Source organism: Coffea arabica, chromosome 5e, assembly GCF_036785885.1.
Source record: "Coffea arabica cultivar ET-39 chromosome 5e, Coffea Arabica ET-39 HiFi, whole genome shotgun sequence".
NCBI classification, from domain to species: domain Eukaryota; kingdom Viridiplantae; phylum Streptophyta; class Magnoliopsida; order Gentianales; family Rubiaceae; genus Coffea; species Coffea arabica.
The window spans coordinates 3,024,766-3,040,192 of NC_092318.1; positions in this window are offsets into that span (position 1 = coordinate 3,024,766).

Sequence of the window (15,427 nt, forward strand, 5' to 3'; positions counted from 1 at the left end):
TTAATTTCTTTCTTATTTGCTATTTGTTTCCTTTCTATTCTATTTATTTTTTTCACCACTCGCTTAAAAATAATATTAAAAATTATTAGATTTGGGTTCTTATTTCTTTCTTTTATTTCATTTCCTCTTATAAAATTAATAACGCCAAAGTATAAAATCCAAGACATAGCAAAATATACATGATGTAACTCTTTGAATGATAACATATATAAATATATCTATGATGTTCACCCTATGCACCTTAACATAAATTGGATTGTCAAATTATCAAATTACATATTTTTTTTGTGCACATAGGAGGTACAATAATAAAAATACATGGAAGAAAAGGTTATACTAAGGTTTGAAATAAAAGTAAAGAAAAAACTGACCAAATCTATAAATCTAATATAATGCATATTGAAACATAGGACTTTGGATAAAGAATGGATGGTAGGAACAAAAAAAATAAAAGAAAATAACAAAAAAGAGCAAAAAGAGAAGGAACACAAGAATATTAGATATAAAATAGGAAGTAAAATGCCTATTCAAAAAATTGAGGGTGCAAAGTATAACTCATCCCAAACTTCATATACCAAAGAATAACTTTCGGTAATTTTGAATATTTTCTATAATCATTTTCCATACTTAGATTTTCCAAAATCTAAACAAATGAGAACATTATGGTAGTGGCAATTCGGGAGAAAATAGAATGTTCATAATAGCAATGAAAATGATAGATATTAATTAATCATTTTAGATAATTTAGACAAATGTCATTCATTTTATGTGCCATTTCAATTACTTTATTTAAGTGGTGCCGCACTAGAATCAAGCTTTGGCGTCGCTATTGGCTAATTGTTTTCGATGACTTTATATCAAGCAATATCAAAACAAATCAACAGATAGGATATTATTAACAAGATGAAAATTATAGCTTCTAGTTTTTCAAGTGCAAACTAATGTTGCAAGAAGAAAAAGCAATTAGTATTGCTGCATCTATTAGTATGGAAAACAACATCTCAAATTAATCAAATAATTTAGCTAATACTCAACATTACTAAAGATGTTGTTTATTGATTTTGCTGGAATATGGATTCAAAAGTAGGAAGTTCTAGACCCAAGACTCCTTAAGATTATGAGATGAGTCTTACTCCTGTAACTCAAAATAGATTCCAATTACTATCAGACTTTCCAGCACTGACCTATAGTCAAGCTGCTTGTACTCCAATTTCCTCTCAAATTAGACCAATCCAACAAATACCAAAATCCCCAGAAAAATCCACAGAAAATACCTATTTTACAAAACCATTTACCCAACATATTACTTTAACAAGATTCCAAGAAATACCAATATATTCTACACTCAATCAGCTTACTCAAAGAATCTTTCCTCAGAAATGTTATTGGCAACCCGATGATCCTTCAAAAAATTTGGATTATTACGAACTAATTCTTACAGATACTCAATCTGTAGAAATATTCCCCATTCCAGACAAAAAGAATCCAAATATAATTAGCCATTCTAAGTGTATAATAAAGAAAGTTTGTTCACCAAATGAATGGACTTCTCTTTATTCCAAAAAATCATTCTCAGTCAGATTCATTCCAGATGGATTCACATATCAAGATTACAAAATGGCATGGTATCGTGCTTTTTTATACAGACCATTCAATCATTCATGGTTCTTCACATTCAAAGAAAGTTGTGCCAGAGAATTTCCAATTTGGTTCAATCATTGGTGGCAATGGTTCGGCCCTCAAAAGGAAATACTACCTCCAAATGTGTTAATGGAATTTCAGACTTATCTCAAAAGAGCAAAGGGGGAAGAGTATATAAGACCTATATTATTCCATATGGAGTTCAAAGTACCATGGATATTTTGCTGGAGTTTCAAAATTCATCAAGAATTAGAAAAACCCCTTCCCATGTCACTAGTCAGAGAATTCAAAATCAAATGGTGGACTGGATTCAATCAAGAATTTGGAGATCAAACCAATGTGATAAGATTCCTGACTACTGGAGACAAACTAAAATGGACAAATCAGCCAACCACTACTCCAAAAGGGACAATACAGCCAACTACTATTCCAACAACTACACCTACTCCAACCACTCCAAAGAAAGATAAAGAAAAGATGACAGATATGGCATCCGAAGAAATTGCAAGCAACTTTCTGATAAAGCAAATGATGCAGAATCCCGAGATGCTCAAAGAATATTTGAATTATTTGCAAAAGTAAGATAAGAAAGAAGAAACTGACAAAATTGAGGAGTCAGTTGGATCATCCGAATCCACTTTTGATCCCTTTGGTGGACCATGCGGACAAGACCCAAATGACTTTTGAAAAAAGATGTCGGCCACAATTCAAGAAAAGAAAATGAAATTCAAATGCAGATGCAATGCAAAGGCAGACGTCCCTATAAATAGATTCAAAATCAGAGGAAGAAGCATCGGTGAACTATCAGTGAATAACCAAGCAATCCTCTTGTGTTAAACCATTAGCAAACATCCCAATCTCTCTCATTCAATACCTTTGTATTCAACCACTCTTGTATCTTTTCAATATTTTAATAAGAAGAGCAAAGTTTGGAAGAATTCCACAATCATCAGATTCAAGCTTCCGTTAGCAACTCAAAAATTTTGTAAGTTCTATTGTTTAAATAACAGTCTATGATCATTTCAAGTAACCTGGGTAGAAGTGGTATCAGAGCCACACACACATATCATGCATATTTAAGACTTTGAATTATTATTACCTTATTTGAATTACTCTCTATTTTGATTTGGCTAATTCATGCATTTATGTTTATATATTTTATTAAACTTTTACTGAACTCATTGGTAAGACTTGAAGCCTTGTGAGACCGTTGGTAAGTCCAGGGTAGGATGTTCCCGGCATAGTGCTCAGTTGTTCCCGATTAGGTAAAACTTTAAATAAATATTAAACATGGCTGCATTTCTTAGACAATTAAAATAGGATCTAATTCAAAGCAAGAAAATTTAGTACAAAGTCATGAATATCATATGCCTATAAATAATTCAGACTGGACAATCCCAGAAGAAAGAATAGAACATATTTATAGAATAGGCCCGTTAGATTTCAAAACAGCATTATCAGTTAAAACACATGAAGAAACAATATCTTTTTTTTAACTATTTTCGTTTTAGTCACATGTGTATTTTTTTTGTTAATTATTTTCTATTATGAAAACTAGTAGGACATTTCAAATTATATTATTGAATTAGTTTACATTTGATCTTTTATTTTTTAATTTTTCTTATTTAAATACAAAGTACATCATAACTAGTGGAATCATGTGTCTCTGCTGGCCTGTCAGAAATGTTTATCTTTCAAGAAATATTTGTCAAAGTTTTACTTACACCCCTCACTAATTTGCATTAAGAATTTTTTTCACTTGGCTATTGAAGCCATTTGATGAAAATTATTAATAAAGCAAACAAAACATTGATTGTTGGCTATAACAAATGTGCATGAATTACCCAAAAAAAATTACAAGTATTATTAGCTTGTATTATACTTGTATTGATATTATTTTTGATGTGCATATATCGTTATCACTATTTTACAAGAACTAAAAAAACTTGTCATTGTTTGAAAAAATTTAATATTGGAACTCTTATATTTGTTAATGTAAGGTGCTATTAATTTTTTTAGTAGCACTAAACTCATTAGAGTTTTTGGATGAGCTGCACATTACTCGTTAATAATTTAAATAGGCACTTTACCTCTAATTTAATGTTTCCTGACTACAATATCCTCAAAATTTAGACTTTTATGGTTTATTTTTCTAAATCTCTTCTTACCTTCTTCTATTTTTTACTTTTTAATTTCTTTCTTATTTGCTATTTGTTTCCTTTCTATTCTATTTATTTTTTTCACCACTCGCTTAAAAATAATATTAAAAATTATTAGATTTGGGTTCTTATTTCTTTCTTTTATTTCATTTCCTCTTATAAAATTAATAACGCCAAAGTATAAAATCCAAGACATAGCAAAATATACATGATGTAACTCTTTGAATGATAACATATATAAATATATCTATGATGTTCACCCTATGCACCTTAACATAAATTGGATTGTCAAATTATCAAATTACATATTTTTTTTGTGCACATAGGAGGTACAATAATAAAAATACATGGAAGAAAAGGTTATACTAAGGTTTGAAATAAAAGTAAAGAAAAAACTGACCAAATCTATAAATCTAATATAATGCATATTGAAACATAGGACTTTGGATAAAGAATGGATGGTAGGAACAAAAAAAATAAAAGAAAATAACAAAAAAGAGCAAAAAGAGAAGGAACACAAGAATATTAGATATAAAATAGGAAGTAAAATGCCTATTCAAAAAATTGAGGGTGCAAAGTATAACTCATCCCAAACTTCATATACCAAAGAATAACTTTCGGTAATTTTGAATATTTTCTATAATCATTTTCCATACTTAGATTTTCCAAAATCTAAACAAATGAGAACATTATGGTAGTGGCAATTCGGGAGAAAATAGAATGTTCATAATAGCAATGAAAATGATAGATATTAATTAATCATTTTAGATAATTTAGACAAATGTCATTCATTTTATGTGCCATTTCAATTACTTTATTTAAGTGGTGCCGCACTAGAATCAAGCTTTGGCGTCGCTATTGGCTAATTGTTTTCGATGACTTTATATCAAGCAATATCAAAACAAATCAACAGATAGGATATTATTAACAAGATGAAAATTATAGCTTCTAGTTTTTCAAGTGCAAACTAATGTTGCAAGAAGAAAAAGCAATTAGTATTGCTGCATCTATTAGTATGGAAAACAACATCTCAAATTAATCAAATAATTTAGCTAATACTCAACATTACTAAAGATGTTGTTTATTGATTTTGCTGGAATATGGATTCAAAAGTAGGAAGTTCTAGACCCAAGACTCCTTAAGATTATGAGATGAGTCTTACTCCTGTAACTCAAAATAGATTCCAATTACTATCAGACTTTCCAGCACTGACCTATAGTCAAGCTGCTTGTACTCCAATTTCCTCTCAAATTAGACCAATCCAACAAATACCAAAATCCCCAGAAAAATCCACAGAAAATACCTATTTTACAAAACCATTTACCCAACATATTACTTTAACAAGATTCCAAGAAATACCAATATATTCTACACTCAATCAGCTTACTCAAAGAATCTTTCCTCAGAAATGTTATTGGCAACCCGATGATCCTTCAAAAAATTTGGATTATTACGAACTAATTCTTACAGATACTCAATCTGTAGAAATATTCCCCATTCCAGACAAAAAGAATCCAAATATAATTAGCCATTCTAAGTGTATAATAAAGAAAGTTTGTTCACCAAATGAATGGACTTCTCTTTATTCCAAAAAATCATTCTCAGTCAGATTCATTCCAGATGGATTCACATATCAAGATTACAAAATGGCATGGTATCGTGCTTTTTTATACAGACCATTCAATCATTCATGGTTCTTCACATTCAAAGAAAGTTGTGCCAGAGAATTTCCAATTTGGTTCAATCATTGGTGGCAATGGTTCGGCCCTCAAAAGGAAATACTACCTCCAAATGTGTTAATGGAATTTCAGACTTATCTCAAAAGAGCAAAGGGGGAAGAGTATATAAGACCTATATTATTCCATATGGAGTTCAAAGTACCATGGATATTTTGCTGGAGTTTCAAAATTCATCAAGAATTAGAAAAACCCCTTCCCATGTCACTAGTCAGAGAATTCAAAATCAAATGGTGGACTGGATTCAATCAAGAATTTGGAGATCAAACCAATGTGATAAGATTCCTGACTACTGGAGACAAACTAAAATGGACAAATCAGCCAACCACTACTCCAAAAGGGACAATACAGCCAACTACTATTCCAACAACTACACCTACTCCAACCACTCCAAAGAAAGATAAAGAAAAGATGACAGATATGGCATCCGAAGAAATTGCAAGCAACTTTCTGATAAAGCAAATGATGCAGAATCCCGAGATGCTCAAAGAATATTTGAATTATTTGCAAAAGTAAGATAAGAAAGAAGAAACTGACAAAATTGAGGAGTCAGTTGGATCATCCGAATCCACTTTTGATCCCTTTGGTGGACCATGCGGACAAGACCCAAATGACTTTTGAAAAAAGATGTCGGCCACAATTCAAGAAAAGAAAATGAAATTCAAATGCAGATGCAATGCAAAGGCAGACGTCCCTATAAATAGATTCAAAATCAGAGGAAGAAGCATCGGTGAACTATCAGTGAATAACCAAGCAATCCTCTTGTGTTAAACCATTAGCAAACATCCCAATCTCTCTCATTCAATACCTTTGTATTCAACCACTCTTGTATCTTTTCAATATTTTAATAAGAAGAGCAAAGTTTGGAAGAATTCCACAATCATCAGATTCAAGCTTCCGTTAGCAACTCAAAAATTTTGTAAGTTCTATTGTTTAAATAACAGTCTATGATCATTTCAAGTAACCTGGGTAGAAGTGGTATCAGAGCCACACACACATATCATGCATATTTAAGACTTTGAATTATTATTACCTTATTTGAATTACTCTCTATTTTGATTTGGCTAATTCATGCATTTATGTTTATATATTTTATTAAACTTTTACTGAACTCATTGGTAAGACTTGAAGCCTTGTGAGACCGTTGGTAAGTCCAGGGTAGGATGTTCCCGGCATAGTGCTCAGTTGTTCCCGATTAGGTAAAACTTTAAATAAATATTAAACATGGCTGCATTTCTTAGACAATTAAAATAGGATCTAATTCAAAGCAAGAAAATTTAGTACAAAGTCATGAATATCATATGCCTATAAATAATTCAGACTGGACAATCCCAGAAGAAAGAATAGAACATATTTATAGAATAGGCCCGTTAGATTTCAAAACAGCATTATCAGTTAAAACACATGAAGAAACAATATCTTTTTTTTAACTATTTTCGTTTTAGTCACATGTGTATTTTTTTTGTTAATTATTTTCTATTATGAAAACTAGTAGGACATTTCAAATTATATTATTGAATTAGTTTACATTTGATCTTTTATTTTTTAATTTTTCTTATTTAAATACAAAGTACATCATAACTAGTGGAATCATGTGTCTCTGCTGGCCTGTCAGAAATGTTTATCTTTCAAGAAATATTTGTCAAAGTTTTACTTACACCCCTCACTAATTTGCATTAAGAATTTTTTTCACTTGGCTATTGAAGCCATTTGATGAAAATTATTAATAAAGCAAACAAAACATTGATTGTTGGCTATAACAAATGTGCATGAATTACCCAAAAAAAATTACAAGTATTATTAGCTTGTATTATACTTGTATTGATATTATTTTTGATGTGCATATATCGTTATCACTATTTTACAAGAACTAAAAAAACTTGTCATTGTTTGAAAAAATTTAATATTGGAACTCTTATATTTGTTAATGTAAGGTGCTATTAATTTTTTTAGTAGCACTAAACTCATTAGAGTTTTTGGATGAGCTGCACATTACTCGTTAATAATTTAAATAGGCACTTTACCTCTAATTTAATGTTTCCTGACTACAATATCCTCAAAATTTAGACTTTTATGGTTTATTTTTCTAAATCTCTTCTTACCTTCTTCTATTTTTTACTTTTTAATTTCTTTCTTATTTGCTATTTGTTTCCTTTCTATTCTATTTATTTTTTTCACCACTCGCTTAAAAATAATATTAAAAATTATTAGATTTGGGTTCTTATTTCTTTCTTTTATTTCATTTCCTCTTATAAAATTAATAACGCCAAAGTATAAAATCCAAGACATAGCAAAATATACATGATGTAACTCTTTGAATGATAACATATATAAATATATCTATGATGTTCACCCTATGCACCTTAACATAAATTGGATTGTCAAATTATCAAATTACATATTTTTTTTGTGCACATAGGAGGTACAATAATAAAAATACATGGAAGAAAAGGTTATACTAAGGTTTGAAATAAAAGTAAAGAAAAAACTGACCAAATCTATAAATCTAATATAATGCATATTGAAACATAGGACTTTGGATAAAGAATGGATGGTAGGAACAAAAAAAATAAAAGAAAATAACAAAAAAGAGCAAAAAGAGAAGGAACACAAGAATATTAGATATAAAATAGGAAGTAAAATGCCTATTCAAAAAATTGAGGGTGCAAAGTATAACTCATCCCAAACTTCATATACCAAAGAATAACTTTCGGTAATTTTGAATATTTTCTATAATCATTTTCCATACTTAGATTTTCCAAAATCTAAACAAATGAGAACATTATGGTAGTGGCAATTCGGGAGAAAATAGAATGTTCATAATAGCAATGAAAATGATAGATATTAATTAATCATTTTAGATAATTTAGACAAATGTCATTCATTTTATGTGCCATTTCAATTACTTTATTTAAGTGGTGCCGCACTAGAATCAAGCTTTGGCGTCGCTATTGGCTAATTGTTTTCGATGACTTTATATCAAGCAATATCAAAACAAATCAACAGATAGGATATTATTAACAAGATGAAAATTATAGCTTCTAGTTTTTCAAGTGCAAACTAATGTTGCAAGAAGAAAAAGCAATTAGTATTGCTGCATCTATTAGTATGGAAAACAACATCTCAAATTAATCAAATAATTTAGCTAATACTCAACATTACTAAAGATGTTGTTTATTGATTTTGCTGGAATATGGATTCAAAAGTAGGAAGTTCTAGACCCAAGACTCCTTAAGATTATGAGATGAGTCTTACTCCTGTAACTCAAAATAGATTCCAATTACTATCAGACTTTCCAGCACTGACCTATAGTCAAGCTGCTTGTACTCCAATTTCCTCTCAAATTAGACCAATCCAACAAATACCAAAATCCCCAGAAAAATCCACAGAAAATACCTATTTTACAAAACCATTTACCCAACATATTACTTTAACAAGATTCCAAGAAATACCAATATATTCTACACTCAATCAGCTTACTCAAAGAATCTTTCCTCAGAAATGTTATTGGCAACCCGATGATCCTTCAAAAAATTTGGATTATTACGAACTAATTCTTACAGATACTCAATCTGTAGAAATATTCCCCATTCCAGACAAAAAGAATCCAAATATAATTAGCCATTCTAAGTGTATAATAAAGAAAGTTTGTTCACCAAATGAATGGACTTCTCTTTATTCCAAAAAATCATTCTCAGTCAGATTCATTCCAGATGGATTCACATATCAAGATTACAAAATGGCATGGTATCGTGCTTTTTTATACAGACCATTCAATCATTCATGGTTCTTCACATTCAAAGAAAGTTGTGCCAGAGAATTTCCAATTTGGTTCAATCATTGGTGGCAATGGTTCGGCCCTCAAAAGGAAATACTACCTCCAAATGTGTTAATGGAATTTCAGACTTATCTCAAAAGAGCAAAGGGGGAAGAGTATATAAGACCTATATTATTCCATATGGAGTTCAAAGTACCATGGATATTTTGCTGGAGTTTCAAAATTCATCAAGAATTAGAAAAACCCCTTCCCATGTCACTAGTCAGAGAATTCAAAATCAAATGGTGGACTGGATTCAATCAAGAATTTGGAGATCAAACCAATGTGATAAGATTCCTGACTACTGGAGACAAACTAAAATGGACAAATCAGCCAACCACTACTCCAAAAGGGACAATACAGCCAACTACTATTCCAACAACTACACCTACTCCAACCACTCCAAAGAAAGATAAAGAAAAGATGACAGATATGGCATCCGAAGAAATTGCAAGCAACTTTCTGATAAAGCAAATGATGCAGAATCCCGAGATGCTCAAAGAATATTTGAATTATTTGCAAAAGTAAGATAAGAAAGAAGAAACTGACAAAATTGAGGAGTCAGTTGGATCATCCGAATCCACTTTTGATCCCTTTGGTGGACCATGCGGACAAGACCCAAATGACTTTTGAAAAAAGATGTCGGCCACAATTCAAGAAAAGAAAATGAAATTCAAATGCAGATGCAATGCAAAGGCAGACGTCCCTATAAATAGATTCAAAATCAGAGGAAGAAGCATCGGTGAACTATCAGTGAATAACCAAGCAATCCTCTTGTGTTAAACCATTAGCAAACATCCCAATCTCTCTCATTCAATACCTTTGTATTCAACCACTCTTGTATCTTTTCAATATTTTAATAAGAAGAGCAAAGTTTGGAAGAATTCCACAATCATCAGATTCAAGCTTCCGTTAGCAACTCAAAAATTTTGTAAGTTCTATTGTTTAAATAACAGTCTATGATCATTTCAAGTAACCTGGGTAGAAGTGGTATCAGAGCCACACACACATATCATGCATATTTAAGACTTTGAATTATTATTACCTTATTTGAATTACTCTCTATTTTGATTTGGCTAATTCATGCATTTATGTTTATATATTTTATTAAACTTTTACTGAACTCATTGGTAAGACTTGAAGCCTTGTGAGACCGTTGGTAAGTCCAGGGTAGGATGTTCCCGGCATAGTGCTCAGTTGTTCCCGATTAGGTAAAACTTTAAATAAATATTAAACATGGCTGCATTTCTTAGACAATTAAAATAGGATCTAATTCAAAGCAAGAAAATTTAGTACAAAGTCATGAATATCATATGCCTATAAATAATTCAGACTGGACAATCCCAGAAGAAAGAATAGAACATATTTATAGAATAGGCCCGTTAGATTTCAAAACAGCATTATCAGTTAAAACACATGAAGAAACAATATCTTTTTTTTAACTATTTTCGTTTTAGTCACATGTGTATTTTTTTTGTTAATTATTTTCTATTATGAAAACTAGTAGGACATTTCAAATTATATTATTGAATTAGTTTACATTTGATCTTTTATTTTTTAATTTTTCTTATTTAAATACAAAGTACATCATAACTAGTGGAATCATGTGTCTCTGCTGGCCTGTCAGAAATGTTTATCTTTCAAGAAATATTTGTCAAAGTTTTACTTACACCCCTCACTAATTTGCATTAAGAATTTTTTTCACTTGGCTATTGAAGCCATTTGATGAAAATTATTAATAAAGCAAACAAAACATTGATTGTTGGCTATAACAAATGTGCATGAATTACCCAAAAAAAATTACAAGTATTATTAGCTTGTATTATACTTGTATTGATATTATTTTTGATGTGCATATATCGTTATCACTATTTTACAAGAACTAAAAAAACTTGTCATTGTTTGAAAAAATTTAATATTGGAACTCTTATATTTGTTAATGTAAGGTGCTATTAATTTTTTTAGTAGCACTAAACTCATTAGAGTTTTTGGATGAGCTGCACATTACTCGTTAATAATTTAAATAGGCACTTTACCTCTAATTTAATGTTTCCTGACTACAATATCCTCAAAATTTAGACTTTTATGGTTTATTTTTCTAAATCTCTTCTTACCTTCTTCTATTTTTTACTTTTTAATTTCTTTCTTATTTGCTATTTGTTTCCTTTCTATTCTATTTATTTTTTTCACCACTCGCTTAAAAATAATATTAAAAATTATTAGATTTGGGTTCTTATTTCTTTCTTTTATTTCATTTCCTCTTATAAAATTAATAACGCCAAAGTATAAAATCCAAGACATAGCAAAATATACATGATGTAACTCTTTGAATGATAACATATATAAATATATCTATGATGTTCACCCTATGCACCTTAACATAAATTGGATTGTCAAATTATCAAATTACATATTTTTTTTGTGCACATAGGAGGTACAATAATAAAAATACATGGAAGAAAAGGTTATACTAAGGTTTGAAATAAAAGTAAAGAAAAAACTGACCAAATCTATAAATCTAATATAATGCATATTGAAACATAGGACTTTGGATAAAGAATGGATGGTAGGAACAAAAAAAATAAAAGAAAATAACAAAAAAGAGCAAAAAGAGAAGGAACACAAGAATATTAGATATAAAATAGGAAGTAAAATGCCTATTCAAAAAATTGAGGGTGCAAAGTATAACTCATCCCAAACTTCATATACCAAAGAATAACTTTCGGTAATTTTGAATATTTTCTATAATCATTTTCCATACTTAGATTTTCCAAAATCTAAACAAATGAGAACATTATGGTAGTGGCAATTCGGGAGAAAATAGAATGTTCATAATAGCAATGAAAATGATAGATATTAATTAATCATTTTAGATAATTTAGACAAATGTCATTCATTTTATGTGCCATTTCAATTACTTTATTTAAGTGGTGCCGCACTAGAATCAAGCTTTGGCGTCGCTATTGGCTAATTGTTTTCGATGACTTTATATCAAGCAATATCAAAACAAATCAACAGATAGGATATTATTAACAAGATGAAAATTATAGCTTCTAGTTTTTCAAGTGCAAACTAATGTTGCAAGAAGAAAAAGCAATTAGTATTGCTGCATCTATTAGTATGGAAAACAACATCTCAAATTAATCAAATAATTTAGCTAATACTCAACATTACTAAAGATGTTGTTTATTGATTTTGCTGGAATATGGATTCAAAAGTAGGAAGTTCTAGACCCAAGACTCCTTAAGATTATGAGATGAGTCTTACTCCTGTAACTCAAAATAGATTCCAATTACTATCAGACTTTCCAGCACTGACCTATAGTCAAGCTGCTTGTACTCCAATTTCCTCTCAAATTAGACCAATCCAACAAATACCAAAATCCCCAGAAAAATCCACAGAAAATACCTATTTTACAAAACCATTTACCCAACATATTACTTTAACAAGATTCCAAGAAATACCAATATATTCTACACTCAATCAGCTTACTCAAAGAATCTTTCCTCAGAAATGTTATTGGCAACCCGATGATCCTTCAAAAAATTTGGATTATTACGAACTAATTCTTACAGATACTCAATCTGTAGAAATATTCCCCATTCCAGACAAAAAGAATCCAAATATAATTAGCCATTCTAAGTGTATAATAAAGAAAGTTTGTTCACCAAATGAATGGACTTCTCTTTATTCCAAAAAATCATTCTCAGTCAGATTCATTCCAGATGGATTCACATATCAAGATTACAAAATGGCATGGTATCGTGCTTTTTTATACAGACCATTCAATCATTCATGGTTCTTCACATTCAAAGAAAGTTGTGCCAGAGAATTTCCAATTTGGTTCAATCATTGGTGGCAATGGTTCGGCCCTCAAAAGGAAATACTACCTCCAAATGTGTTAATGGAATTTCAGACTTATCTCAAAAGAGCAAAGGGGGAAGAGTATATAAGACCTATATTATTCCATATGGAGTTCAAAGTACCATGGATATTTTGCTGGAGTTTCAAAATTCATCAAGAATTAGAAAAACCCCTTCCCATGTCACTAGTCAGAGAATTCAAAATCAAATGGTGGACTGGATTCAATCAAGAATTTGGAGATCAAACCAATGTGATAAGATTCCTGACTACTGGAGACAAACTAAAATGGACAAATCAGCCAACCACTACTCCAAAAGGGACAATACAGCCAACTACTATTCCAACAACTACACCTACTCCAACCACTCCAAAGAAAGATAAAGAAAAGATGACAGATATGGCATCCGAAGAAATTGCAAGCAACTTTCTGATAAAGCAAATGATGCAGAATCCCGAGATGCTCAAAGAATATTTGAATTATTTGCAAAAGTAAGATAAGAAAGAAGAAACTGACAAAATTGAGGAGTCAGTTGGATCATCCGAATCCACTTTTGATCCCTTTGGTGGACCATGCGGACAAGACCCAAATGACTTTTGAAAAAAGATGTCGGCCACAATTCAAGAAAAGAAAATGAAATTCAAATGCAGATGCAATGCAAAGGCAGACGTCCCTATAAATAGATTCAAAATCAGAGGAAGAAGCATCGGTGAACTATCAGTGAATAACCAAGCAATCCTCTTGTGTTAAACCATTAGCAAACATCCCAATCTCTCTCATTCAATACCTTTGTATTCAACCACTCTTGTATCTTTTCAATATTTTAATAAGAAGAGCAAAGTTTGGAAGAATTCCACAATCATCAGATTCAAGCTTCCGTTAGCAACTCAAAAATTTTGTAAGTTCTATTGTTTAAATAACAGTCTATGATCATTTCAAGTAACCTGGGTAGAAGTGGTATCAGAGCCACACACACATATCATGCATATTTAAGACTTTGAATTATTATTACCTTATTTGAATTACTCTCTATTTTGATTTGGCTAATTCATGCATTTATGTTTATATATTTTATTAAACTTTTACTGAACTCATTGGTAAGACTTGAAGCCTTGTGAGACCGTTGGTAAGTCCAGGGTAGGATGTTCCCGGCATAGTGCTCAGTTGTTCCCGATTAGGTAAAACTTTAAATAAATATTAAACATGGCTGCATTTCTTAGACAATTAAAATAGGATCTAATTCAAAGCAAGAAAATTTAGTACAAAGTCATGAATATCATATGCCTATAAATAATTCAGACTGGACAATCCCAGAAGAAAGAATAGAACATATTTATAGAATAGGCCCGTTAGATTTCAAAACAGCATTATCAGTTAAAACACATGAAGAAACAATATCTTTTTTTTAACTATTTTCGTTTTAGTCACATGTGTATTTTTTTTGTTAATTATTTTCTATTATGAAAACTAGTAGGACATTTCAAATTATATTATTGAATTAGTTTACATTTGATCTTTTATTTTTTAATTTTTCTTATTTAAATACAAAGTACATCATAACTAGTGGAATCATGTGTCTCTGCTGGCCTGTCAGAAATGTTTATCTTTCAAGAAATATTTGTCAAAGTTTTACTTACACCCCTCACTAATTTGCATTAAGAATTTTTTTCACTTGGCTATTGAAGCCATTTGATGAAAATTATTAATAAAGCAAACAAAACATTGATTGTTGGCTATAACAAATGTGCATGAATTACCCAAAAAAAATTACAAGTATTATTAGCTTGTATTATACTTGTATTGATATTATTTTTGATGTGCATATATCGTTATCACTATTTTACAAGAACTAAAAAAACTTGTCATTGTTTGAAAAAATTTAATATTGGAACTCTTATATTTGTTAATGTAAGGTGCTATTAATTTTTTTAGTAGCACTAAACTCATTAGAGTTTTTGGATGAGCTGCACATTACTCGTTAATAATTTAAATAGGCACTTTACCTCTAATTTAATGTTTCCTGACTACAATATCCTCAAAATTTAGACTTTTATGGTTTATTTTTCTAAATCTCTTCTTACCTTCTTCTATTTTTTACTTTTTAATTTCTTTCTTATTTGCTATTTGTTTCCTTTCTATTCTATTTATTTTTTTCACCACTCGCTTAAAAATAATATTAAAAATTATTAGATTTGGGTTCTTATTTCTTTCT